Genomic DNA, 27,004 nt, shown 5'->3' on the forward strand with positions numbered 1-27,004 from the left:
CAAGCGTCATCCTAATACTGTCCAATTTTCATTAATGGGGTTGCTAATAGATGCTTCAAACCCCCATTATATATACAGTGGGTGCAGAAAGTATTCAGACCCCTTTAAAATTTTTCAGTCTTTGTTTCATTGAGGCCAGTTGGTAAAGTTCATTTTTTTTCCTCATTAATGTACACTCTGCACCCCATCTTGACTGAAAAAAAATAGAAATGTAGAAATTTTTGGAAATTTATTAAAACAGAAATCTGAAATGTCACATGGTCATAAGTATTCAGACCCTTTGCTGAGACACTCATATTTAAGTCACTGCTGTCCATTTCCTTGTGATCCTCCTTGAGAGGGTTCTACTCCTTCATTGGAGTCCAGCTGTGTTTAATTAGGCTTATAGTACTTGATTTGTAAAGGCACACACCTGTCTATATAAGACCTCACAGTGCATGTCAGAGCAAATGAGAATCATGAGGTCAAAGGAACTGGCCAAGGAGCTCTGAGACACAATTGTGGCAAGGCATACATCTGGCCAAGGTTACAAAAGAATTTCTGCAATACTCAAGGTTCCTAAAGGTACTGTCACACTAAGCGATATCGCTAGCAATATCGCTATAACTTGTGACGTTATAGCGATATATTGCTAGCGACATCGCTGTGTCTGATACTTACCTACGACCCACTCCTCCGCTGGTTATCGCTGATCGTGCGAGAACGTCCAGGACTGTTTCTCGTCGTCATCTTCCTGCGGCGCTTCCTGTGGAGTGACGAGCGACGAGTGTGGAGCCGGGCGGGAGGACGCAGGATCGTCTAGTGTGACAGGTAAGTAGCGACCCCCATCCCCAGCGATGTCGCTGGTGAGATCTGCCTGTGTGGCAGCTCACTAGCGACCACTTAGCGATGTACCAGCGATCCTGACTGCGTCATATCGCTGGTCGGGATCGCTGGTATATCGCTAAGTGTGACAGTACCTTAAGAGCACAGTGGCCTCCGTAATCCTTAAATGGAAGAAGTTTGGGACCACCAGAAGTCTTCCTAGACCTGGCCATCCAGCCAAACTGAGCAATCATTGGAGAAGAGCCTTGGTGAGCGAGGTAAAGAAGAACCCCAAGATCACTGTGGTTGAGCTCCACAGATGCAGTATGGAGATGGAAGAAAGTTCCACAAAGTCAACTATCACTGCAGCCCTCCACTAGTCGGGCCTTTATGGCAGAGTGGCCTGACGGAAGCCTCTCCCCAGTGCCAGACATATGAAAGCCCGCATAGAGTTTGCTAAAAAAAACATGAAGTACTCCCAGACTATGAGAAATAAGATTCTCTGGTCTGATGAGACAAAGATAGAACTTTCTGGTGATAATTTTAAGCAGTATGTGTGGAGAAAACCAGGCACTGCTCATCACCTGCACAATACAATCCCACAGTGAAACATGGTGGTGGCAGCATCATGCTATGGGGGGTGTTTTTCAGCTGCAGGGACAGGATGACTGGTTGCAATTGAAGGAAGCACCAGATCAAGACCACCGACACCCATCAGACCGGACTGCCCTGTAGGTGAGTATAATAAAAGCTCTATTTTGGTTTTGCAGGGAGGCTTGGAAACTTATATACCGCATTCCAGAATGCTCTAACACAGGACTGAAAGGTGGTGGCCATATGTTATATGGGAAAAACCTGCTGACAGGTTCCCTTTAAATACTTTAAAGTAAGGTGAAGCAGAAATGTTACAAAAACATCAAAACAGTCCCAACAAAATCATATACCAATCACTTCGAACGTTCCAGTGGCCAGCTCCTGTATGGCTGCCGTTCTGGTTTCTACACTTTTACTGACTCCTGTTGCGCTATTGATACTTGTTTCCTTTGTATAAAAGACAACAGATTACATGCAATTCATTAGACAGATCCAAAAAAAACAAACACCAGTGAGAAAGAGGCATAAATCTTAGAAACAGACAAGAGGCCTATCATTTATTTGGGGTATTTAGAAATTCCTTAGTTTCTGTTTACTGAGCACTTCTGTGGACTGGGCACATAACGCCTCATAAATAATCAAGTAGATTCCTGGTCGGTACACTTCCACAAGTAGTTTTCCCATGGATGACATAATGAATGAGGCTATTAATGTGAAGTGTCATTAGCTCAGTGAGGAGAGAAAGTGGCGATGTCTGCAACCCATCAATACAAAATTGTACTTACTGTTTCAAAATTCAGCATCTTAAATTTACTGTAGATTACCGGTATATTTTAAAAAAAAAAATCACAAACTGAGAAAGAGGAATAAAATAATATTAGTTAGCCAAGGGTTAAAAAATGAAAATGCTTATTACACTACCTACAGCCATGCTACACATCCCAGGAACCAGGCAGCCAACATACACATAAAAGTTTGTTCATGGTATCTTCTGTAACAATTTCTAGTTTATGCTGGTGACTTAAAGAGAATCTAAAATCACGTTTTTGCTACTCCATATTACAGCAGCATGATGTACGGTCCTGATTCCACAGATGTGTTACTTACTGGGATGCATAATGTCATTTTAATAAAATCCCTGTTTTATCTGCTGTAGATCTAACAGTTCTCTGAATGCTGAGCTCTGTTTAACTCCGCCCCATCAATGATTGGCAGTTTCCTGTGTACACTGTGCATAGGCAGAAATCTTCAAATCAGTGGTGGCAGTGAGGTTATACAGAGCTCATGAATATGGAGGACTACATGGCCGCAGGTTTGCTAGTCCTTTATTAATAATCAAATCTACAGCAAGCAGCTTACCAAGTGACACATTGCTAGTATCGGGGTTCCTGTTTCTACATTATGCTGCTCTCAAATTAAGAGACAAAAATTTTGGTGACAGATTTCCTTTTTAAAATATCAAATTTACCTCTGGAATTATCCAATTTTTCCATAAAGCATACATTATATGTCCATGCCGGACCTACGGTGTGTTTTTCAAGGTTCTGCTCTATTGAGATTTTTTAAACGACTATGACAACCCAAAAGAATAGAGATGAACGTTAATGCCAAAAGAATCCGAGGCACCAGGAAAAAAAATGTAGATGAATCAAACAACGTTTCGACCATGACAGGCCTTCTTCAGGCCAAAAATTACAAGCTTACAAAAACAAAACTTGTAATTTCTGGCTTGAAAAAGGCCCGTCATGGCCGAATCGTTGCTTGATTCACCTACCTAATTTGTAACTACTGCCATATGCTCTTAAAGAAAGAATAAAAGTTGTTATTTATCCCAATGAGAATTATTTTCCCGATGCCTCGGATTCTATTGGACTTTGAAGCTGATTTGGACCCTGCGGGTGGTCAATCTGGGCCTTCCCAGATTGGTCTTTGGTGCGTGAGATATATCCCCTGGTTTCCGTGAACTTTAATACAAGTCACATTAAAAAGAGTGACTGTTTCTTGGAAAAAGTAGACTTTTTTATCCCTGTCAACACAACCGTTTGAAAATACTTAGGTTTCCTTGGCATAGACTAGTGATGTACACAGTCCTCTGAAGTGACATGACGTAAGTGTGATATGTTACTGATTAATTGTGGAGCATCTAAATCTGTTTGTGTGGGAAACCGAAGGGAGTATTCAACCCCCATTACCTTCAGGGGCCCTCAGGCTATTCTATTTCTAGATAATGCAGCTCTTTACAAGTTTATATAACCAGGGCTCTGCAAGATAAGGTCCCAGCAACTTGCAAAGGTAAGATAGAGTATGAGAACCATGAGAGGAGCCTAATAGAAAAGTTTACTAAAGAAGTCAATAAACTTTGAATCATATGGTCCTTTTATAAATCATTTAGCGTTCATATCATTATTAATTCCCTTCGTGCGGCAGTCAAATTTTGCTTTAGATTTTCCTCCCTTCCCTCTAAGAGTCATAACTATTTTATTTTTTGACGTAGCCCCATGATTCCATGTTTTTATTATGAGACGAGTTGTAAAGAGACCATATATAATGTATAGAAAAAAAAAATCCAAGTGTGGTGAAATGGTGAAGAAAAACTGGCAACATGATTAACCAGGTCCTTATGATTCTAGTGATACAAAGCTGATATAGATAATTTTTTATTATATATTCCCTTTAAATAAAAACAATGTTGTAATTTTCACACTGGCCACTGGGGTTATTTTAGACTCGCACTTCCTGTCTTTTCAGGAAGAGTTTTCAGATGTTTCATTATCTTCAGAGGCATGATTTAATGACAGGTGACACCTCTATTCACAGCTGATAACATTGGAGCCACCATTCACAAAAAGTGATGTCGCAGTTTTCCTGCTCCTCCTCACTTCACAATGACCTTTGCCCCCACCCATTACATACTTCAATACAAAAGATAGGGTTTGAATCAGTGTGAGGTCACTAATTTGTATGTGGATGTCTTACAAAAATAGGAAGTTAAAGTCTATACGAGTGCGATATTTAGAAAAATAAATCATATATTTAGCGCAAAAAAACAGGTCATTTTCGATTGACAAATTCCTCTTAAATAGTGTAGAAAATTTCAGAAATTAGTAAAAAAATTAATTTGTGTCACCATTTTGTGATAGTATAGCTTTAAAAAGCTTATATAAGTTAATTCTCATAATATTTAGAAAAATATTCAATATCCTTCTTCAATGTATATATAGTACAAAAGTCCACCATCATCCTCCAAGTGCAATGAGTCCATGAGATGTTCAGGACTCCATTCAGGCCATTTTCACCAGAGACACTGCATTGGGACAAGACACATGCACCCGATGCAAAAGGTGGAGAAGGTCTCGCTTGATTCTACTTCAGTTCCAATGGTGGTCAGTGTCAGACTGGAGTGCATGCAAATATTACATGAACCTCATTCACAAATTTACCTATGGTTCTATAGAATAATAAACTGGGTTGTTTGTTATATTAATGATGAGATGCTGCACTTGTATGTACATCGTGCATCAAGTACATTGTGGAAACTGCTGCTCATATAGAGGGAGGTGGGGGCATACTCCTGCACAGGGGCCTACCTAGGGATTTATCGGTCCCCCCGTGGGTCAGTCCAAGCTTGATGATGGTGGACTTTTGCATCCTTTATAGATATACAAACACCAATATGTATATATTGAAGAATATGTATTTTGTATTTCTTTTTAAATATTCTAAAGAAGCATTAAAAAGAATTATTTTGCGGTGGCTATTTATTGTTTGACTGAATAAGAGTTGGAAGAGAGATGGGTCGCCCTCACACCCAGGGCAGTGGGGTACTCGGTACGGAGCCCGATGGTCCTCAATGGGAGATGTCATGGTAGCTGGAACCCGGCCCGTGGCCCTGGGCGCCCATTGTAAATGTTCAGTGTCAATGTGTAAGTCGTGACGCCACCTGTGGTGTTCGGCAAGGTAGATGTTAAGCCGACACTGCAGACAGTTCCTCTGGGACAGATAGTGTGGTGCAGCAGTGATGGTATAGCCCTCTACAGGCAGGGCTGTAGTCCCAGGGCAGAGTGAATGAAGCGACACTTAGATGGTGTAGTGTCGGGCGCAAGGGATGTAGCAGTGCTGGGCAAGTTGACGCAGGAATAAGTGGAGGACACCAGGGCATGTAGTTCCAAAGCTTTACTCACAGTCTGTGGTGGCTCAAGAGCCCGCATCGGTGCGGTGTCCTCCGGGTCAGGAGCTCAGTCAACCTCCAGGCAAGATGAAGCACTCCTTTCCAACACCCCGCCAACATACGAGTATGTACCTTTGCTGAACGTCTCCCTCTTAGCGCCTTTGAATGAAGTACTCCTAGTACTGAGTTACACTGGAGTTCCTCCTGTCAGATGTTCCTATGAACTCTACTTGTACGGCAGACAGCTGTAGCCTGCTTCGGGGACTCTCTGCTACTAAGTCCCGGCTCTCTATCTCATTGCTGTTGTGCCCCCAAGTCTGATGTGGGAATAAAGTGATGACAAACTTCTATTCCTCCGGTGTCTGTTGCGGGACCATAAGTATCTAAACAACCTCAGGGACCGGACCCCGGCCTTGCATCTAGAACTTGACAGGGGTTCTCTTCTAACCCTCATTCCTCTGTTCTCTTCCTCTCCTCATGTTCCGTACTAATCCTTTCCTTCTTATGGAGAGTCAGGCTTTCTTTCAGTGTTCCTTTCCTGTGCCAACGGACCCAGATCACTGAGGTCGGCGCAGCACTTTCCCTCCTTCATCCCTCTCAGGGGATCTCCTTACACAGGTCCGACCTCGTCAGACTACTGTGACCAACTCCCCATATCCTATGCTCTTCCCGCTCTTTAGTGCAAACTAAACTCCACCCGCCTCCCAGCGTGCTTCGTGTTCCAAGCAGGGAGCCACCAAAGGGTGCTTTGCTACACTACTGTGGTGTGTGGGATGCAGGTGTTGGAGCGTGGTCAGGGGTCTCCACATTACCTGAATGGTGGGGTACCACACCTCAGGAAGAGGTGCAGTACCTCTGAGGCGACTGAACCCTCAGGGGCGCCACATAGACAATCAGCAATACTTAATTGTATACTTTTGGAAAGGGTCAAAGGCAAAATGAAGTTGACGCCATTTTCTGAGACTCATGACGCATTCGGATGTCTTACGGATTCTAGGTCTTACTTTTCAGAAACATCCGAACGATTTTATTTACGCTGATGAGTGTGAGACCTAACTATAATAGTTGTAGGGGTTGCAATCGCACCCGGGCACTGGAGATTATGGGGCCCCAAACGTCCCATTACCCTATAGGAAAAGACTATTACTATTAAAGACCTATGTTAGTTCGGGTCCACATTGCAGATTTTGAATTGGGGTCCACAAGCTTCAAGGTACGCTACTACCCATACACATTAGACTATTGTCTGAACCTGTCTATATCGCCAGGTTGACAATATATATGGGGGTCGAATGAGCGGCTCCTGTGCATGGGAGAGCAGGTCAAAAGATAGGGGTGACTCAACATTCGAACAACAGCTATGTAGTGTGTATGGCAGGCTTAATAGGATACTGCTGATTAATGGGGTGATAGTTTACTTTTTAATTTTTAATATAGAAATGGAGTATTTATAAGGCTATGTTTAGACATTGCAGAAAATGTTTGCTGCGGATTTGGTTTCAAATCTGCAACAAAACCGTGACACATTTTACCTTACTCTATTTGGTAAGCATTGAATATGGTGAAAATCCACATAATGATGTGCAGGCTGTAGATTTGAATTCCACACTATGCTTTTATTTTCATGCAGATTTTTTTCACAAATTGTGACTGGGATTATGAAAAAACAATTTACTACTATTGTACAGTAAATTAATTTGGACTTATATCCACAACAGATCCGTTATGTGTGAACTTAGATTAAGGGGTGCTTACGTAGGGATTATTCCTGTGCACTGGTGGCATAGGGGGCCTAAGGTTTCTCTGCTACATAAGAGTCACTTGTGTTGAGTTCATAACATATGATCGGTAGCAAATTTTGCTTTTGGGTCTGAGTACGTTAGGCTGCATCAGCGGTGCCATCTTCTCAGAACTGGTAGTAGCCAGTGGGACCCCCCAGCTACACACAAAAAAGTGTTCAGAGAATTCTGGCCAGAAGTGGTCTTCATGGTGAGAAATAGGGTAGATATTTACTTATTCATCATAAAATACCATCAGGAAGGCATCTGATTGGTTACAAAAAGTCCTGGAAGTGATGGTTTGGCCCCCACAGAGCCCTGATCTCAACTTGATCGCATTTCTGTGGAAGTACATTACTCTATGAATAGTACTACAAGATATTTGGAACAATCTCCCTGCCGAGGTGCTTCAAAATCTATGTGCAAGTGTACCCAGAGGAGCTGATGCTGTTTTGAATTCAAAGTGCCGTCACACTACATATTGATTTGATTTAGATTTCTCTTTTGTTCAGTCACTTTGCATTTTGATAAATAATAAAAATAAACTATTAACACTGCTAGTTTTTAAAGCATTTTTACTTGGTAGAATTTTTCTCTACACCTACCTAAAACTTTTCGACTGAATATAATGTGAAGTTTATCAGAAACCCATACCACGTAGTTGGTGCCATAGACCTGTATCCCTTACTTGTCACGACTTTTTCCATTAATATTTAGATGAGTTTTTTCTGCCCCTTTGTTTACACTTGATCTATATGTACCAAACTGTAATCTGCTTTTCATCGATCAGTAAAATAGAGACTAAGAACACACACAGGTGTAAGATTTATAATATGTTTTCTAGATAGTACCCAGAAGATCTGCTTTTGTTAGAAATAAAATACTTTGTTTGACATGACTGTATTACATATATCAACATGCTCAGAACATTAGATAAACTTATTTTATGATTTATAGCCATAGAGCATCCGACCCTCTTGCTGCCAAGGAGCAGTAAAACCATGGAGAAGCCAGTTACAGTAAAGTGTTTTCACTTTTCAGTTCAGAAATTCAGCTGGACCGCCATGCTCCGAAAATAAACCCTTGCTTAGTTTTAACTCTCAGAAGGCAACTCTGTTGTGAGTTCATTCTCTGGTTCACCAGTTGTGAGTTCTCCTTCCAGACTCCCTCTGGTGGTGACAGGAGGTAGAGAGGCTGATTTGATCGGTGGAGATCTGCCACCTGAGAATGAGGATGACGATTGGATCTCAGGAGTCTCAGATTGGATTTAAGACAGCCGACGCCCTATTCAGTTGCTGGTGATTCCATCTGGCTTGTCAGCTCTTGGTTTTCAGCTCTGTTCCAGTCATCTAAAGCTAGGTTTTTCTGAAAATGTTCACACTTGATTTTGTTGGTCTATTCAGTTTTTCGGTGTGGTCGGCCAGCCTCTGCTGGGGGCTGTGCTGAATTTTCACTCTTATTTATCAGTATTTTGCCAGTTGGCTTTTTGTCCCTTACTAGTTCGGTCTCTTTTTGCTCTGTCTCAGAATATTTCAGAGTGCTGATATAGTGGGAGAAGTCTAGTGACTTCAGGGTTAATTTTGCTATCAGAAGTGTTGGACATGATTTTTGTAGGGTTTTTTGCAGGTTGCAGACAGTGTCTCTCCTTTCCTTTCCTGTCTAGTTAGTTTGAGCCCCATCATTTTCTCAGCCTATTTCCCTGCCTGTGTTTGTGCCTTCATCTTGTTTCACTGTCAATACATGTGTGGGGGCTATCTATTCCTTTGGGGTCTGCTCTGGGGCAGTTAGTTTTCCCTTTTCTTGCTTTAGGCTTATTTAGTCCTCCGGCCATGACGAGGCATCTAGGAACATTGTAGGCACGCTCCAGGGCTACTGTTAGTTGTGAGGTAAGATCAGGGATCTGCAATCTGCATAGTTACCAACCTCTCTGGTTTTCTGTGACTTAGCTTGTTTTGCTTTTTTCTCCTCGGTGACCCATTCATAACAGAATCACCAGCCATACTGCAGATTCTAGGGTACTCAAAAGCAGGAAAAAGTTGTTAAAAAAAAAGTGTCAGAATTTTTTTTTCTTTTTTTTATATTTTTTTCCCTCTTTTTTTCTCTGGGGCCGTAGGAGGATTTTTTTTTCTTTTTCCTAATGGAGATTAAGCAATTGTCTGATCGTGTGGAGCAGCTGGCTGCTGAAGTGCAGGGAATTTCCACCTACCTCATTCAGTTACCTGCTGCTGAACCTAAGATCCCTACTCCTGATGTGTTTTCTGGGGATCGGTCTAAATTTCTGAATTTTAAGAATAATTGTAAATTATTTCTGGCCTTGAAGCCTAACTCATCGGGGAGCTCTGTGCAGCAGGTTAAAATTGTCATCTCCTTGCTGCGCGGCAATCCCCAGGATTGGGCATTTTCTCTGACACCTGAAAATCCTATTCTGACTAATGTGGATGCATTTTTTCAAGCCTTGGGGTTGTTGTATGATGAATCTAATGCTGTTGATCAAGCTGAGAGAACCCTGTTGGCATTAAACCAGGGTCAGGATTCTGCAGAGTTATACTGTCAAAAATTCTGAAAGTGGGCGGTCCTTACTACATGGAATGATAGTGCATTGGCAGCTCTCTTTCGGAAGGGTTTATCAGAGACCGTAAAAGATGTTATGGTGGGATTTCCTGTTCCCTCTGGTCTGGATGATTCTATGTCATTAGCCATTCAAGTTGATCAGCGTTTACGTGAACGTAAAACTACACGGGAGGCGCTGCCACCTTTTGAACAAACGTCTGAACCTATGCAATGTGATGGGATTTTGTCTAGGGCGCAACGTCAGGAGTTTAGAAGGCGTAATAAGCTGTGTTTTTTCTGTGGAGACGCCTCTCATATTATTTCTGTCTGCCCAAAACGAGAGAAACGTTTTGCACACACATTTGCAGGGGGCAGTATACAACCTAAGTTTCTTTTGGCAATTACTCTGATCTGCTCCTTATCCACGTTTTCCACGAAGGCTTTTGTGGATTCAGGAGAAGCGTTGAATCTGATGGATTTGGACTTTGTTAAACATTGTGGTTTTTCCATGACGCCACTGCGGACGCCTATTCCTTTGAGGGATATTGATGCTACTCCTTTGGCGGAGAACAAAACCTCAGTTTTGGACCCAGGTGACAATGCGAGTTGCCCCAGACCACCAAGAAAATTGGAAATTTTTGGTGCTGCATAATCTGCATGATACTATTGTTCTGGGTTTTCCTTGGTTGCAAACTCATAACCCAGTTTTGGATTGGAAATCTGGGTCTGTGGTGAGTTGGGGTTGTCAGTGTGTTCTTAGGGACGCTCCTGTTTTCACCACCTCTCCTTAGTCTCATGATATTCCTGATTATCTAGCCGATTTTTCTGATGTATTTAGTGAGAGCAAGTCTGCGTCTTTGCCTCCTCATAGGAATTTTGACTGTGCAATTGAGTTGATGCCTGGGTGTAAATTTCCCAAGGGTCGGCTTTTCAACTTATCAGTACCCGAACATGATGCTATGCGATCCTATATAAAGGAGTCGTTGGAGAAGGGTCATATTAGACCATCTTCGTCACCTTTAGGTGCTGGTTTTTTTTTGTGGCCAAGAAAGATGGTTCATTAAGACCGTGTATTGATTATCGTTCCCTTAACAAGATGACGGTTAAATATCAGTACCCGTTACCTCTGATGTCTGATTTATTCTCCAGAGTTAAGAGTGCCTGCTGGTTTACTAAGCTTGACCTCAGGGGGCGTATAATCTTATTCGCATCAAGCACGGGGATGAATGGAAGACGGTGTTTAATACTCCGGAGGGACATTTTGAGGACCTGGTGATGCCTTTTGGGCTCACTAATGCCCCTTCTGTCTTCCAGTCCTTTATGAATGATATTTTCCATGACCTTGTGGATAAGTTTTGGATCATCTATCTGGATGATATTTTGATCTTTTCTAGTGATTGGGATTCTCATGTGGAACACGTCCGGACTGTGGTCCGGATTTTGAGGGAGAATTCCCTGTTTGTTAAGGGATCGAAATGCCTCTTTGGTATACAGAGGATTTTATTTTTGGGATTTATCTTGTCTCCATCGACTATGAAATGGACCCGGCCAAGGTACAGGCTATTTATGATTGGGTTCAGCCAACTTCTTTGAAGGCCCTCCAGAAGTTTTTGGGTTTTGCTAATTTCTATCGTAAATTTATAGGTAATTTTTCTGGTATTGTCAAACCACTGACTGATCTGACCAAGAAGGGCGCTGATGTGCTGAATTGGTCTCCTGAGGCTATCTCAGCATTTCAGAAGCTTAAGCAGAGATTTACTTCAGCTCCAGTTTTACGGCAACCTGATGTCTCACTTCCATTTCAGGTGGAGGTAGATGCTTCTGAGATTGGTGCAGGAGCTGTTTTGTCCCAAAAAGACCCTGTGACTTCTAAGATGAATCCCTGTGCCTTCTTTTCTCGAAAGTTCTCCCCATCTGAACGCAACTATGACGTGGGGAATCGGTAATTGTTGGCCATGAAGTGGGCATTTGATGAGTGGAGACATTGGCTGGAGGGAGCTAGACATCAAGTTGTGGTCCTCACCGATCACAAGAATTTGATGTATCTGGAGTCGGCCAAACGCTTGAATCCTAGACAGGCTAGATGGGCCTTGTTTTTCACGCGTTTTAATTTTGTGGTCTCTTTTCTTCCGGGCACTAAGAATGTTAAGGCAGACGCCCTTTCTAGGAGTTTCTTTGCCGATTCTCTTAGTGTGACCGAGCCTACTACCATCCTAGGTGAGGGTGTAGTTCTTTCTGCCATTTCGCCCGATTTGAGACGCGCCCTGGAGAAATTTCAGGAGGATAAACCTGAGCATTGCCCTATGGGAAAATTGTATGTTCCTGACCAGTGGAGAAAGAGAGTGATGTCTGAAATTCATTGCTCCGCATTGGCTGGTCAACCAGGTATTTTTGGTAACAGAGATTTGGTGAGTCGGTCCTTTTGGTGGCCTGCCTTATCTCGTGACGTCAGGAATTTTGTAGAATCCTGTGGGACTTGTTCTCGGTCTAAAGCCTGTTCTCGTTCTAGTTGGTTGCTGATGCACTTGCCAGTGCCCAAGAGGCCACGGACCCATATCTCAATGGATTTTATTTCTGATCTTCCTGTCTCTCAGAGAATGACTGTTATCTGGGTGATTTGTGATAGATTTTTGAAGATGGTCCATCTTGTGCCACTCCCAAAGTTGCCATCTTCCGCTGACTTGGTACCCTTGTTTTTACAACAAGTGGTTCGGTTACATGGGATTCCTGAGAATATTGTGTCCGACAGAGGAGTCCAGTTTGTTTCCAGATTCTGGAAAGCCTTTTGTTCCAATCTGGGAATTCAGTTATCCTTCTCCTCCGCGTTTCATCCCCAGACCAATGGACAGCCTGAGAGAACAAACGAGACCTTGGAGTCTTATTTGAGATGTTTTATATCTGCTGATCAGGATGATTGGGTCTCATTTTTGCCCTTGGCCGAATTCGCACTGAACAATAGAGCTAGTTCTGCCACTTTGATGTCACCCTTTTTCTGTAATTTTGGGTTTCATCCTCGATTCGCTTCAGGGCAAGTGGAATCTTCATCTGCCCAGGTGTGGACACTGTGGTTAAGAGAATGCAGCAGATATGGGACCAAGTGGTGGATAAGTTGTCACTCTTTCAGGAAAAGGCCCAGCGATTTTCCAACCGGCATAGGACCATTGGTCCCCAGTTTAAAGTGGGTGATATGGTTTGGTTGTCGTCTAAGAATTTTCCTATGAAGGTCGCATCTCCTAAATTTAAGCCAAGATTTATTGGTCCTTATAAGATTTTGGAAATTCTTAATCCTGTTTCGTTTCGATTGGCTCTTCCAGTTACGTTCAAGATCCATAACGTATTTCACAAATCTCTGTTGAAGAGGTTTGTTGAGCCAGTGGTTCCTGGTTCCAGTGGTTAAAGGCAATGTAGAATATGAGGTAGAGAAAATATTGGATTCTCGTTTGGTTAGACGGAGACTCCAGTATTTGGTCAAATGGAAGGGTTATGGTCAGGAGGATAATTCTTGGGTCTCTGCCTCCGATATTCATGCCAATAGATTGGTTCATGCTTTTCACCGGGCCCATCCTGATCAGCCTGGTGGCGTGGATGAGGGTTCACCAGTTGTGAGTTCTCCTTCCAGACTCACGCTGGTGGTGACAGGAGGTAGAGAGGCTGATTTGATCGGTGGAGATCTGCCACCTGAGAATGAGGATGACGATTGGATCTCAGGAGTCTCAGATTGGATTTAAGACAGCCAACCCCCTATTCAGTTGCTGGTGATTCCTTCTGGCTTGTCAGCTCTTGGTTTTCAGCTGTGTTCCTGTCAACTAAAGCTAGGTTTTTCTGAAAATGTTCACACTTGATTTTGTTGGTCTATTCAGTTTTTTTGGTGTGGTCGGCCAGCCCCTGCTGGGGACTGTGCTGAATTTCCACTCTTATTTATCAGTATTTTGCCAGTTGGCTTTTTGTCCCTTTACTAGTTCGGTCTCTTTTTGCTCTGTCTCAGAATATTTCAGAGTGCTGATATAGTGGGAGAAGTCTAGTGACTTCAGGGTTAATTTTGCTATCAGAAGTGTTGGACATGATTTTTGTAGGGTTTTTTGCAGGTTGCAGACAGTATCTCTCCTTTCCTTTCCTGTCTAGTTAGTTTGGGCCCCATCATTTGCTCAGCCTATTTTCCTGCCTGTGTTTGTGCCTTCATCTTGTTTCACCGTCAATACATGTGTGGGGGCTATCTATTCCTTTGGGGTCTGCTCTGGGGCAGTTAGTTTTCCCTTTTCTTGCTTTAGGCTTATTTAGTCCTCCGGCCGTGACGAGGCGTCTAGGAACATCGTAGGCACGCTCCACCGCTACTGTTAGTTGTGTGGTAAGATCAGGGATCTGCAATCTGCATAGTTACCAACCTCTCTGGTTTTCTGTGACTTAGCTTGTTTTGCTTTTTTCTCCACGGTGACCCATTCATAACACAACTCCTTCAACAGCCAAACCCTGCTCGGCACCGATGAAGACCAAGTACCCCACAACAGCTGTCTCTAGATGGGTTTCTGGCTTTGCTAGTATCTATAGCCATATGTTAAGGTTTAGCGATGGTTTGAACATTGCCTTTCTAGGTCAATAAAAGAAGTGTGATTTTACTGGAAAGTTATAGAAGTTATCTGAAGCAGACTTCTGAGGATGACCACCCAAGAATCAAAACATTGGTGCATTTTAATGGAATATTAAAACTGATTACTCATATTAATACATAAATTACCAAGGGTATTTTTGCATTGGTCAATGATCGAGTGCATGAACAACAATTCCTGAATATTGCCTTATCTAAACACATTCAAAAATCATTAGACTTTCGACTTGCATACTTTATGCGGACATTAAAGTCGCTGACAGCTGTACATTTTATCATGTAAACAGGGATGTGCTGCTAAAACTAATGAACAATTTGGATACTTCTCTGTACATAATGCAAGATGTGAGCCGATCAACTTCCTATATCATCATTCACAGCTTTGCCCTTCGGCGAGGTTATATATATGTTCCAAATTATTATGCAAAAAGAGTTTAGGAGTGATAAGGTTAGAATTTTTTTGTTTGTCAATTAAACTCATTGATGGTGATGTGTGTCAGGGCTCTTTATATCACTGAAAGCAATTGCAGATACCTGTGCAAATTAGTTTGGCAGGTGTGTCCAAATAAAGGCAAGACTACTTAAGAAGGCTGTTCCACATTATTAAGCAGCCTACATTTTTTGCCAAAATGGGAAAGAAAAAGGATGTGTCGGTTGCTGAGAAGCAACAAATTGTGGAGTATTTAGGTCAAGGCATGACTACAATCAACATTGCCAAGACACTTCATCGTGATCATCGCACAATCAAGAAGTATGTAGCTGATTCCCAGGACACACGTGTGCGTGCTGATAAGGAAAAATTGAGAACTCTTTCAACAGGCAATTGCGTCAGGTTAAAAGAGCAGCTGCAAAAATGCCTTGTCATAGCAGCAGACAAGTTTTTGAAGCTGCTGGTGCCTCCAACGTCCCCCGAACAACAAGATGCAGGGTCCTTCAGAGGTTTGCAGCTGTTCGTAAGCCATCCTGTCGACCACCTCTATCCACTGCACACAAGCAGAAACGGCTCCAGTGGGCCAAACGATACATGAAGACTGACTTCCAAACTGTTTTGTTCACCGATGAGTGCCGTGCAACGCTCGATGGTCCAGATGGATGGAGTGGAGGATGGCTGGCTGATGGACACCCCATGAAAACACGGCTAAGGCACCAACGAGGAGGAGGTGGAGTAATGTTTTGGGCTGGAATCATGGGGAGAGAGATTGTCGGCCCCTTTAGGATCCCTGAAGGGGTAAAGATGAACTTCATAATCTATGTGGAGTTTCTAAAACAGCACTTCCTGCCATGGTTCAAGAGGAAGAACCGTGCTTTCCGCAGCAAGATCATTTTCATGCATGATAATGCACCGTCTCATGCTGCAAATAACACATCTGAATCTCTGGCTGCTATGGGAGAACAAACTTATGGTGTGGCCACCATCTTCCCCTGACCTCAACCCCATTGAGAACCTCTGGAGCATCATCAAAAGGAGTGTCTATGACGGCGGGAGGCAGTTCACATCTAAGCAACAGCTCTGGGAGGGTATTCTGTCCACATGCAAAACAATTGAAGCACAAACCATCCAAAAACTGACAAATTCAATGGACGAGAGAGTTCAGAAGCTTCTTTCGAACAAGGGGTCCTATGTGCAAATGTAACATCACCTAGAATAAAGTTTTGACTTGAAAACTGTTTGATTTCATTTTGTAATAAGCTGATAACTGACCATTTTTTGTTCAAAATAAAAATAAAAAGGTTGAAAACTCTGTTGTGCATAATAATTTGGAACATGCATTTTGAGTGTTTATTATTTTTAAAAATATACTGTTTTCATAGGCAGTTTGTTCAAAAACATTGCAATTATGCTAGAATATTAGATGACTGGAAAATAACAATGACTGCAATTCATATAGGTAATTTAGAGAAAATATGAGGAAATATTTTTTGCATAATAATTTGGAACACAGTGTACAGTGCTCGTGAATATAGATGACCACATAGCAGTAGTTTTACTAGTCCTCTAGTGATAATCTCCTGCCAATAAAATAGTGATTTTATCAAAACTACAGCAAGCAGCCCAATAAGTGGCACATTGCTGGAGTCAGGGTCTCTGCCCCTTCATTATGCTGCTCTCAAATTGGGTAGCAAAAATCTGGGGACAAATCCCTTTAAAAAAAAGTAAAACGCTCAATGCAAATAATAAAGTAAATGTGGTTTATTAGGCTACTTTCAGACTAGCGTACTGAGGCGCAGCACAGGGCTGCCACTAAGTCCCGCCCCGGCCACGCCTCCTCCGGTCAGCTCCTCCTATGATTGCATGACGCTGCATGTGATCTGCGTACCCTATATTTAGTGTTGGGTAAGCTGGCCGTGCGCTGGTATGATTTTGCCGGCGCTTGCGCCCTTTTGGCGCTGCGCCGAGTGCACAAAAATGCAACAGAGTGCAATGCTAAATATAGGGTACGCTGATCGCATGCAGCGTCATGCGATCATAGGAGGAGCTGACTGGAGGAGGCACGGCCGGGGGCGGGGCTTAGCGGCGGCCCTGCGCTGCGCCTCAGCACGCTAGTCTGAAAGTAGCCTAAAAATAAAATAAAATAAAAATTATTTTGCCTTTCAAAGTTTTCAACCTTACAGGGAGTTTCTTACAATCACATCTTATCACCTATCCACAGTATAAGCGCTGAATCACATGAACCCATTGAAATAGGTCAACAGCGAGCATACTTACCACAGTGTGCATTATTTACCATGGCAGTCAATTGGCGGCATATGGCATACAGTTCCATAAGACCAGCATATTCAGCATATACCATACATGACATACTGTATATAGCATACAGGTGTTACGTGAGCAGAGCCTTTCTTTTCAGCTTAGATAATAAGTTTAAAAACACAATCCATTTTAATTTAAGGTGAAAAATGTCGTTCTTCTACAAATTAAATGTAAATTTGCCTGTTTGGCACCTGCATGAGATTTAAATGACTTTTCTTCAACAAATGTGGAATGCAAATTATTTCAGATATGCAAGCTTAACTCAGAGCTTGCTTCTTATTATACTTCTAACCTAAGCATGCCAGGCAGGCTTTTACGTGTGACTACTGTACTCAATGGGAAACCTGTGTGAATTATTAATTTTTCAGCCAAATATATATCTACTTTTACTTGTCATAATTTAATCCTAATGATTAACCCTTTCTACACTTAAAACTGATATATTGATATTCTGTTCATCTACAGAGGTTTATTAATTGAAAAGACGGAATGTTCTGACACTTGCTTGGAAACTACAAAAGACAAACCATCCGTCAGCTTTGGAGTATGCCCAGGAGATGGACTTAAACTGAGGCTCAGAAACAGGTGAGCGGTCATTAAGCAGCAGAGCACAATCATTGATCCGAATGCGAGGTTTTGCATGCAAATCCAGGTCACAGTTCGTTGGACTCTAAATAGGCACATTCTTAATTTTAAAAAAATAAATTAATCAAAGCAACTTATTGGCCTAAGTGGTCCTGTGCCGTACATGCAGGTAAATCCCCATGTGTACAGAACTGTACCCATGTGCACTGAACTGTACAGATTTACCGTATCCAATACATTCTATTGATGTAATTTCTCTTGCTAGTCTCCGCAAGAGAAGCTGGCATGCTTTGGTCTTCAAAGACGCGCCTCATCTCTGTCTCTGTGGGTGATCCGCAGGCGACTATGGACGCATAGTGGACATGGGATTTCTAGAAATCCCATCCACTATGCTGCCACAGCTGGCCGCTGCGGGTTTGATGCTGCATAAGTACGTAGTGTCAAACCCGCAGCAATTACTGATCATGGGCATGTACTCTTACAGTCAAATACATCAATGAAGAACAATTAGCGAAGATTGGCCAAAATACCAGAGCAGTGGAACTGGAGTGGCTTCCTTGCTTTAAAGTGAACCTGTCAGCAGGATTGTGCACAGTAACCTACAGACAGTGTCAGGTCGCCGCCGTTATACTGATTAAAATGATATCTTGGTTGGTGAAATCTGTCTTGTGGTTGTTGTTTAATCTTTATTTGTTGTTTTCAGTTAATGAGATTCTCGTGCTCTGGGGCGGGTCTGTGGGGGATCTTTTTTAAGTTTAACATGACCTTCTATATGGAGAGATTGTGCCGTTTTAGAAAATCTCGATCCCCATGCACAGTTTCTTATAAAAAAACATACAAACAACTCTTTACTCATCATCTACAGGTACAGCGCTGAGTTTTCGCCACTAATGTTGACTGCAACGCTGATGTCACTTCGACAGAGTCTAAACCAATCACTGAGCTCATCGGCTCTGAACAGAGATTTCTGTCTACACAGCAGAGTCACTGAGCAATTGGCTGCAGTGATGTCTACGTGATGTCAACACCTTAGCCGATATCAGACACCGGGAGCAGAGCATAGACTCGGTGGACTCAGAAGAATGGGTAAACATTGTTTGTTTTTTACAACAAACTGCACTAGGGGATCCAGATTTTCTGAAAGGGGACAACATTGGCCTTTGAAGGAGTATTATAAGATTTGAAAAACTGCTGCTTTCTTCTACCTAAACCTACAGGCAATTGTTAGCAGAGTGAGGCAACCATTACAGGCAAGTGATGAATTTGACTGTTGCATATCAACAGAGCTGATGACTTCAATAAAATATCAAACATATTCAGCCACTCTAGTGGAGATAGATTTGGTCCCCAGAGCTGGCCCGGGAAGTCAATTTGTAGGGAATTTTGTGTCATAAAGAATGACAGTAATAAGGAAACTATCTCAAGAATGAGGCACTGGCTTGCACTCTAAAATAATGGAGAAATGAGCGCCTGTGTCCAACTTTCTACTCGAGGTGGTAAGATAATGAAGACAGGAGGCAGAGATTTCTTCCAGGCACCGCATGCCCCAGCGCCTGGTAGAAATAATTAGCAAAAACAAATAAAATATGATTTCTCAACAACAAGACCACTGATATGAGGCAGAGAGGTAGGACTAGTTTAACACTTCTATTATCTGTATGCCCATATTAATAGATTATATACATTTAGACTTCCTATAAGGTTTAAAGGCATTAAGATGTACTTTAGTAAACATTTCTTTACCATAGCAAATCATGAGGAATTCTAGTCTTTGTGTGAGGAGTCGGATATCAATGTAGATTATATAAAGGTGATGTGCAGAGAAGTAGGCATTCTTTTATACATGGAGGTTAGCCCTTCAGGAACAAGCAACAAAAAAAAAGCATTTGCTGGGCGGTGCTGGGAAGCTCCGGGATCCTTGGTGTTCACTTACGGCTGGGATCGGTCTCAACTTCACATCCGGAAGCCGGTGAGAGATGGACTGACCAGGAGAGCGGAGGTTGCTGACAGCCACGTACAGTGCCCTTCTGGGTTGAGAGGACACGCTCCCCAACTACCATTCACGTTCACACCGTGGTTGTGCAAGGGTGGCACAACCCAGTAAAGTGAGCACCCTGTCGATTCAGTTAGGGAATTAATTTAAACACAGGTACACTCATTGCGCCTCTCTTTGCATTTTATTTTTAATATCTGGTCTGCGGCATAGATCAACACTATCTAAATGTGTGGCTTATGTTTTTTAAATTGGTCACATGCAAAAATTTTTGCAAACATAAACATAATTTAAGTGGGACTCATTAAAGGGATTCATGCATCGGCTCCAATTTAGGAATGTAAGACCTAGGTGCCTGCGTGATATTCTTATGTCACATGATTGTTGAGGGCAATCATAGGCAACTAATGGGCTGCTGATTTCCCTCTTATGAAACTCAGAAATCCAGGCATGGTATGAGCACACACAGCACACGTGACATAACAATGTCATGCGAATGTTGGGACACTTGGCACCAACATTGCTAGAACAGAGACAATGCTGGAGGTGAGTATATGCTGTAATTGCCACACAATGTAGGATGTTCTGAGACGTTGTGCCTGTTTCAAAATAAATTGTGAAATCCAAATACGTGTACGGAAGAGCTCTCCTTATTACATTATGACATCATCTTATATAGGTTATTAATAGTAATGCATTGTAACAATGTAATTGGCTAGACTTATCTCTAAAAATGTGCTGGCATTAGCATACATACATCTCATTGGCTAAAGGTAAGACTGTCTACACCCAGCTTTAGAGTTTGGATGTGTCTTTCACTCTTTAGTTTCGTTTCTTTCCTATTTTTGCTCTAAGTCCGTTAGACAAAGAAATCCTTAAGGGACTCCTTATCTGAAATCACACATACTGGATCAAAATACATTATGGAAAACAGGATAGATAAATATAAATCCTGCTCTCACAATTCCCTTCTTTGGGGCAGTGGGTGGCTGTTCTAGCCATAGTTCAGACTCCCACAGATACACCACTTCACTGGATTCTCTGGATCAGTCTGCCTGTCACACCATCAGATGGACACACACACACACAAGCCACACCAAGCAAGAAAATTATATGGGTGCCACATTCATGTGCTGGTCAGAGTTAGCCTACAACAGTTGTTCATAGTAGATATAATTTATCCAGTCCACATTTTTATTCCTTGTAATGATGGGGAATAGTGATTCTAATCCTGCAGCTACTTGATCTCTGACTTTGAACTCGTCTGATACGCCTCTTGGAACTCCAATAGCATTGATGTACATGTGGGTTGAAAGGTGTAGGAATACTGGTGTCTCTTGTTTTCCATTACATATTCAAAGAGCTTTTCTGTATTTGAAGTCACAATCTAGATTAGTATCAGGAATTTAAAAATGACACGTGTACCCTCCCATCCAGCTGGCAACACTGGGTAAAAGTCACCATTTCCACACATCTACAACAAATCAGCCGTAGCTACCGTCTGATTCAGGAGGGCATAGCCTCGTACCAAGTTAGTGATGGTGGTGCGACTGCAGTATGAGGAGCCTAAATGCTTTAGATCATTTGTACCTGTTAAACTCTGAAAACATGTGTAATTCCCAGGGATAGGGGCTAACTCTATTGGCCGTTTAGGGTTTTTGAGGAAAGGCACCAAGAATGAGTCTTTGGAAGTATTAGGTTGTGAAGTCTTAGATTTATTTAGAACAGGTCAGTCTCTGATATCCTTAAGGTAAAAGTATCCTAATAGGTCAGTGTCCCCTTGGATTTATGCCCTTCACATATATAGTTCTGTGTCCGTGATAGATGCGTTCTCGATCATCAAGTACAGGGAAAACAGTTGCGAGACTTACAAGTTAGACAGGACCCTACTGTACAATGTATGGACACATATTCTGGTTGTAACAGAGTCATTCTAGTAAGTAGGCTTCTACCATTGCTGAAAATAGAGGGGGAAGCCAGCACTGCTTAAGGTTAGAACGCATAAATTGGAGTGCATATGCACATAATATCCAGCTGTATTCAAAAATGAGATATTTAGCAAAAAAATTGATCAATTCAGTTGAGCCACCCCGCCGCGCCAAGGCAATCTCATATGGGGGGTCCTACTCTATATATTTTTAATAAATGCTGTGCCATTACGGCCTCCTAAATACATTTAGAGCATGACCACATCAAGTGGTTATGTCCGCCATAATTTTTCTGTGTTCATTGTGATGGATTAGGCTGCTGTGCACACACACGGCAGCCCCACCCTGCCCCAAGCTTTATTTAATTGTGCACCTGTGTCTGGACCAACATCGCCCTTCATCTATGTTCGCTGGTCAGGCAATGTGTGGAGGCCATTCCTGATATGTCTGTGTTCAGACCTGGTTGGCCTTCATCTGCACTTGCTTCATCTGGCTTCATGGGAGCGATCCAGTAATGTTCAGGTACAGATTGCACTTGATGTGGTTATGCTCTAAGTGTATTTAGGAGGCCGTAATGGCACGGCATTTATTAAAAATATATAGAGTAGGACCCCCCATATGAGATTGCCTTGGCGCGGCAGGGTGGCTCAATTGAATTGATCAATTTTTTTGCTAAATATCTCATTTTTGAATACAGCTAGACATTATGTGCATATGCACTCCAATTTATGCGTTCTAACCTTAAGCAGTGCTGGCTTCCCCCTCTATTTTCTTCTACCCTTGCTGCCTTGTTTTTTCTTGGGATATACAAGGGCTGCAGGCCCACACTTCTCCAGTGTTCCACCCCACCATAATGTAGGACTCACAATCAGACCCATAGCCAATGTTGGCGGCAGTGACACATACATACTTCTTGGAGACTCTATAGGTGCCTGTTATGAATGGGTCACCTAGGAGGATAGCAGGCCCAGGCTAAGCCACAGAAAACCAGAGAGGTTGGTAACTAAGCGGATTGCAGACCCCTGATCCTGTCCACACAACTAGCAGTATCCATGGAGCATACCTATGATGATCCAGGGGAAGAGTCTTGAGGAGATCATTTGCATATTCCCAGTGCCTTCTGGGATAAGTGAAGAGTCTCCGCGAGCTCAACGATCACTGGGTTTTGGCCGTTGCAGCTGAAAAGAGGAAATCGGAAAACCAGGGGAAGAGTCTTGAGGAGATCATTTGCATATTTCCAGTGCCTTCTGGGATAAGTGAAGAGTCTCCGCGAGCTCAACGATCACTGGGTTTTGGCCGTTGCAGCTGAAAAGAGGAAATCGGAAAACCAGGGGAAGAGTCTTGAGGAGATCATTTGCATATTCCCAGTGCCTTCTGGGATAAGTGAAGAGTCTCCGCGAGCTCAACGATCACTGGGTTTTGGCCGTTGCAGCTGAAAAGAGGAAATCGGAAAACCAGGGGAAGAGTCTTGAGGAGATCATTTGCATATTCCCAGTGCCTTCTGGGATAAGTGAAGAGTCTCCGCGAGCTCAACGATCACTGGGTTTTGGCCGTTGCAGCTGAAAAGAGGAAATCGGAAAACCAGGGGAAGAGTCTTGAGGAGATCATTTGCATATTCCCAGTGCCTTCTGGGATAAGTGAAGAGTCTCCGCGAGCTCAACGATCACTGGGTTTTGGCCGTTGCAGCTGAAAAGAGGAAATCGGAAAACCAGGGGAAGAGTCTTGAGGAGATCATTTGCATATTCCCAGTGCCTTCTGGGATAAGTGAAGAGTCTCCGCGAGCTCAACGATCACTGGGTTTTGGCCGTTGCAGCTGAAAAGAGGAAATCGGAAAACCAGGGGAAGAGTCTTGAGGAGATCATTTGCATATTCCCAGTGCCTTCTGGGATAAGTGAAGAGTCTCCGCGAGCTCAACGATCACTGGGTTTTGGCCGTTGCAGCTGAAAAGAGGAAATCGGAAAACCAGGGGAAGAGTCTTGAGGAGATCATTTGCATATTCCCAGTGCCTTCTGGGATAAGTGAAGAGTCTCCGCGAGCTCAACGATCACTGGGTTTTGGCCGTTGCAGCTGAAAAGAGGAAATCGGAAAACCAGGGGAAGAGTCTTGAGGAGATCATTTGCATATTCCCAGTGCCTTCTGGGATAAGTGAAGAGTCTCCGCGAGCTCAACGATCACTGGGTTTTGGCCGTTGCAGCTGAAAAGAGGAAATCGGAAAACCAGGGGAAGAGTCTTGAGGAGATCATTTGCATATTCCCAGTGCCTTCTGGGATAAGTGAAGAGTCTCCGCGAGCTCAATGATCACTGGGTTTTGGCCGTTGCAGCTGAAAAGAGGAAATCGGAAAACCAGGGGAAGAGTCTTGAGGAGATCATTTGCATATTCCCAGTGCCTTCTGGGATAAGTGAAGAGTCTCCGCGAGCTCAACGATCACTGGGTTTTGGCCGTTGCAGCTGAAAAGAGGAAATCGGAAAAACCGCGCGCCGATAATTTTGGCTCATCTTTCATCGTTTTTAAGAAATTTCAAGATGGAAGAGGCCAGGAGCCATTTGGTGAGCTGCATTTCTTGCTACATGTTCACAGACTTACCAGTGGAAAAGCCAAACTTCACATGCCACAAATGCAAGCTTGTGTCCCTGTTGGAGGAAAATTTGCAAAATCTCGAAGAGAGGTTGGCTACGTTGAAGATCATTAAGGAAGGTGAAGAGTTCTTGGACAGAGCAGAATTATCTCTTCATGTTACAGAAAGAGAAGAAATTCAAAGTGCACCTGAAGAAACAGAGGAATGGAGGCAGTCAGCACCCATACTGCTCAGGAACCAGTACCAGGCTCTCACGCAGGAAAATGATGAAGAAATACATCAGGATAAGACTTTGCCAACAAACAGCAACCTTGTACGCCTTCAGAGTCCTCCTGGATGGAGAAAGAAAAATGTTGTGAAGAAGAAACGGAGAGTGGTGGTCATGGGGGATTCCCTGTTGAGAGGAACAGAGGCCGCTATCTGCAGACCGGATATAACTTCAAGAGAAATGTGCTGTCTTCCAGGTGCAAAAATTAAAGATGTGTCTGACAGGATATCAGGACTCTTCAGACCTACAGATGACTACCCATTCCTGCTACTACATGTGGGGACAAATGACACCGCAAGAAACGACCTGGAAACCATCTGCAGAGACTTTGAAGACTTAGGCAAGAAAGTGAAAGAACTGGGAGCGCAGGTGGTCTTCTCTTCCATCCTCCCAGTGGATGGCCATGGAACAAGGAGGTGGAATAAGATTCTGCAGGTGAACAACTGGCTACGTCGATGGTGCCGTCAGCAACGATTTGGATTTCTGGATCACGGAGTGAACTACTTATACGATGGACTACTTGCTAGAGATGGGGTGCACCTTACGAAGACTGGAAAGCATGTATTTGGAAGTCGCCTTGCTACACTTGTAAGGAGAGCTTTAAACTAGAACAACATGGGAAGGGAAGCAAAAGACCAGAAAAAGCCATACACCTGACAAATGCTATTGAGAACTCTGCTAATAGAAGTGGAAAGGAAGAACAAAGACGAAAGAATCTAATTAATAAAAATATTGGAGAAAGAGAAACCAATCACAAACTAAAATGTTTCTATACTAATGCACAAAGCATGGGCAACAAACAAGGAGAATTGGAACTACTAACACAGGAAAAGAAATATGATGTCATTGGAATCACTGAAACTTGGTGGGACGATACACATGATTGGAATACAAGACTAGAAGGATACAACTTATTTGCAAGAAACAGACTTGATAAACGAGGAGGGGGTGTTGCATTGTATGTTAGAAATGCATATATCTGCACAGAGATTGAAGCTTCAGAGACTGGGAGTTCTGTGGAAACTGTTTGGGTAAGAATACAAGGACAGAACAATGGAAAGGACACCATTGTAGGCATTTACTACAGGCCGCCTGTGCAAGCTGAAGATATGGATGAACTCTTTATGCATCAAATGGCCAAGTTCTCCAAAAAATATGACATAGTTGTCATGGGAGATTTCAACTATCCAGACATTTGTTGGGAATCTCTCTCAGGCAAAACTAACAGGTCAAGGAAATTCTTATCCTCTCTTGCTGACAACTTTATCTTCCAAAAGGTAGGGGAGAAAACAAGGGGAACTGCTACCTTGGATCTAATCCTTATAAACAGGGAGGAAATGGTTGAGGAGGTAAAAGTGGCTGGAACCCTAGGAGGTAGCGACCATGCTATTTTAGAATTTTGGATAACTAGAGGCGGAAGACCTGTGAAGACTCAGACGTCAAGGTTAGATTTCAGAAAGGCAGATTTTAAGGGATTCAGAAAGATAATTGGAGGAATCCAATGGCTGGATATCCTTAAAGACAAAAATGTCCAGGAAGGATGGGAAATCTTGAAAAATGAAATTCTCAAAGCACAGTTGTTAACAATTCCGAAAAGAGGGAATAGGAAGCATTTAAGGAAACCAGGATGGGTGAACACAGAACTTAAGCACATGCTAAAAAGGAAGAAAAAAATGTTTATAAAATGGAAAGAGGGAGGTATATCTAAAGAAGAATATAATGCTGTCTGCAGAATCTGCAGGGCACAAATCAGATTAACTAAAGCTGAAAATGAATTGAGGCTTGCAAGAGATGTCAAAAGCAATAATAAAGGATTTTGGGGATATGTCAAAAGTAAAAGAAAAGTCAAAGATGCTATAGGATTTTTACAGGATGAAAATGATGAAATGGTAAGACAGGATGTTGAGAAGGCTGAACTTTTAAATTCCTATTTTGCATCTGTTTTCTCTCAGAAAGGAAATGTAACACCAACTGTTATTCACTGTCCTATTAAGGGAATAGAAGAATCCAGGATATCTATAAACAGAAAGATAGTGAGGAAACACTTAGCTAACCTAAATGAATTCAAGTCTCCAGGTCCAGATGAATTACACCCCAGAGTACTGAAGGAGATAGCAGAAGAAATTTCTGAACCACTCTCCATAATCTTTGAAAATTCTTGGAGAACAGAAGTGCCAGAAGACTGGAGAAGAGCAAATGTTGTTCCTATCTTCAAAAAGGGGAAGAAGGTGGACCCAGGCAACTATAGGCCGGTGAGTCTGACTTCTATACCAGGAAAGATCTTTGAACAAATTATTAAACAACATGTAAGTCAATACCTGGATAAGAATGAAGTGATCAAACAGAGTCAGCATGGGTTTGTAACTAATAAGTCATGTCAGACTAACTTAATTTCCTTCTATGAC

At 42.6% G+C, this 27,004-nt stretch overlaps 1 protein-coding gene across 4 annotated transcripts in view; it reads left to right on the forward strand.

Annotated features, from left to right (window-relative positions):
- The window catches only part of SHROOM3 (shroom family member 3), a 259,505-nt gene that overhangs the window by 150,090 nt on the left and 82,411 nt on the right, over positions 1-27,004 (forward strand). For all 4 annotated transcript variants that reach the window (XM_073541952.1, XM_073541933.1, XM_073541926.1 and 1 more), the window contains one exon: positions 17,715-17,834. The gene's annotated coding sequence lies outside the window, so the exon portion shown is untranslated. The remainder of the gene's footprint in view (positions 1-17,714; positions 17,835-27,004) is intronic.

The sequence above is a fragment of the Dendrobates tinctorius genome, unplaced genomic scaffold (genome assembly GCF_039654945.1).
Source record: "Dendrobates tinctorius isolate UK_male_01 unplaced genomic scaffold, ASM3965494v1 ptg000011l, whole genome shotgun sequence".
Taxonomy (NCBI): Eukaryota; Metazoa; Chordata; class Amphibia; order Anura; family Dendrobatidae; genus Dendrobates; species Dendrobates tinctorius.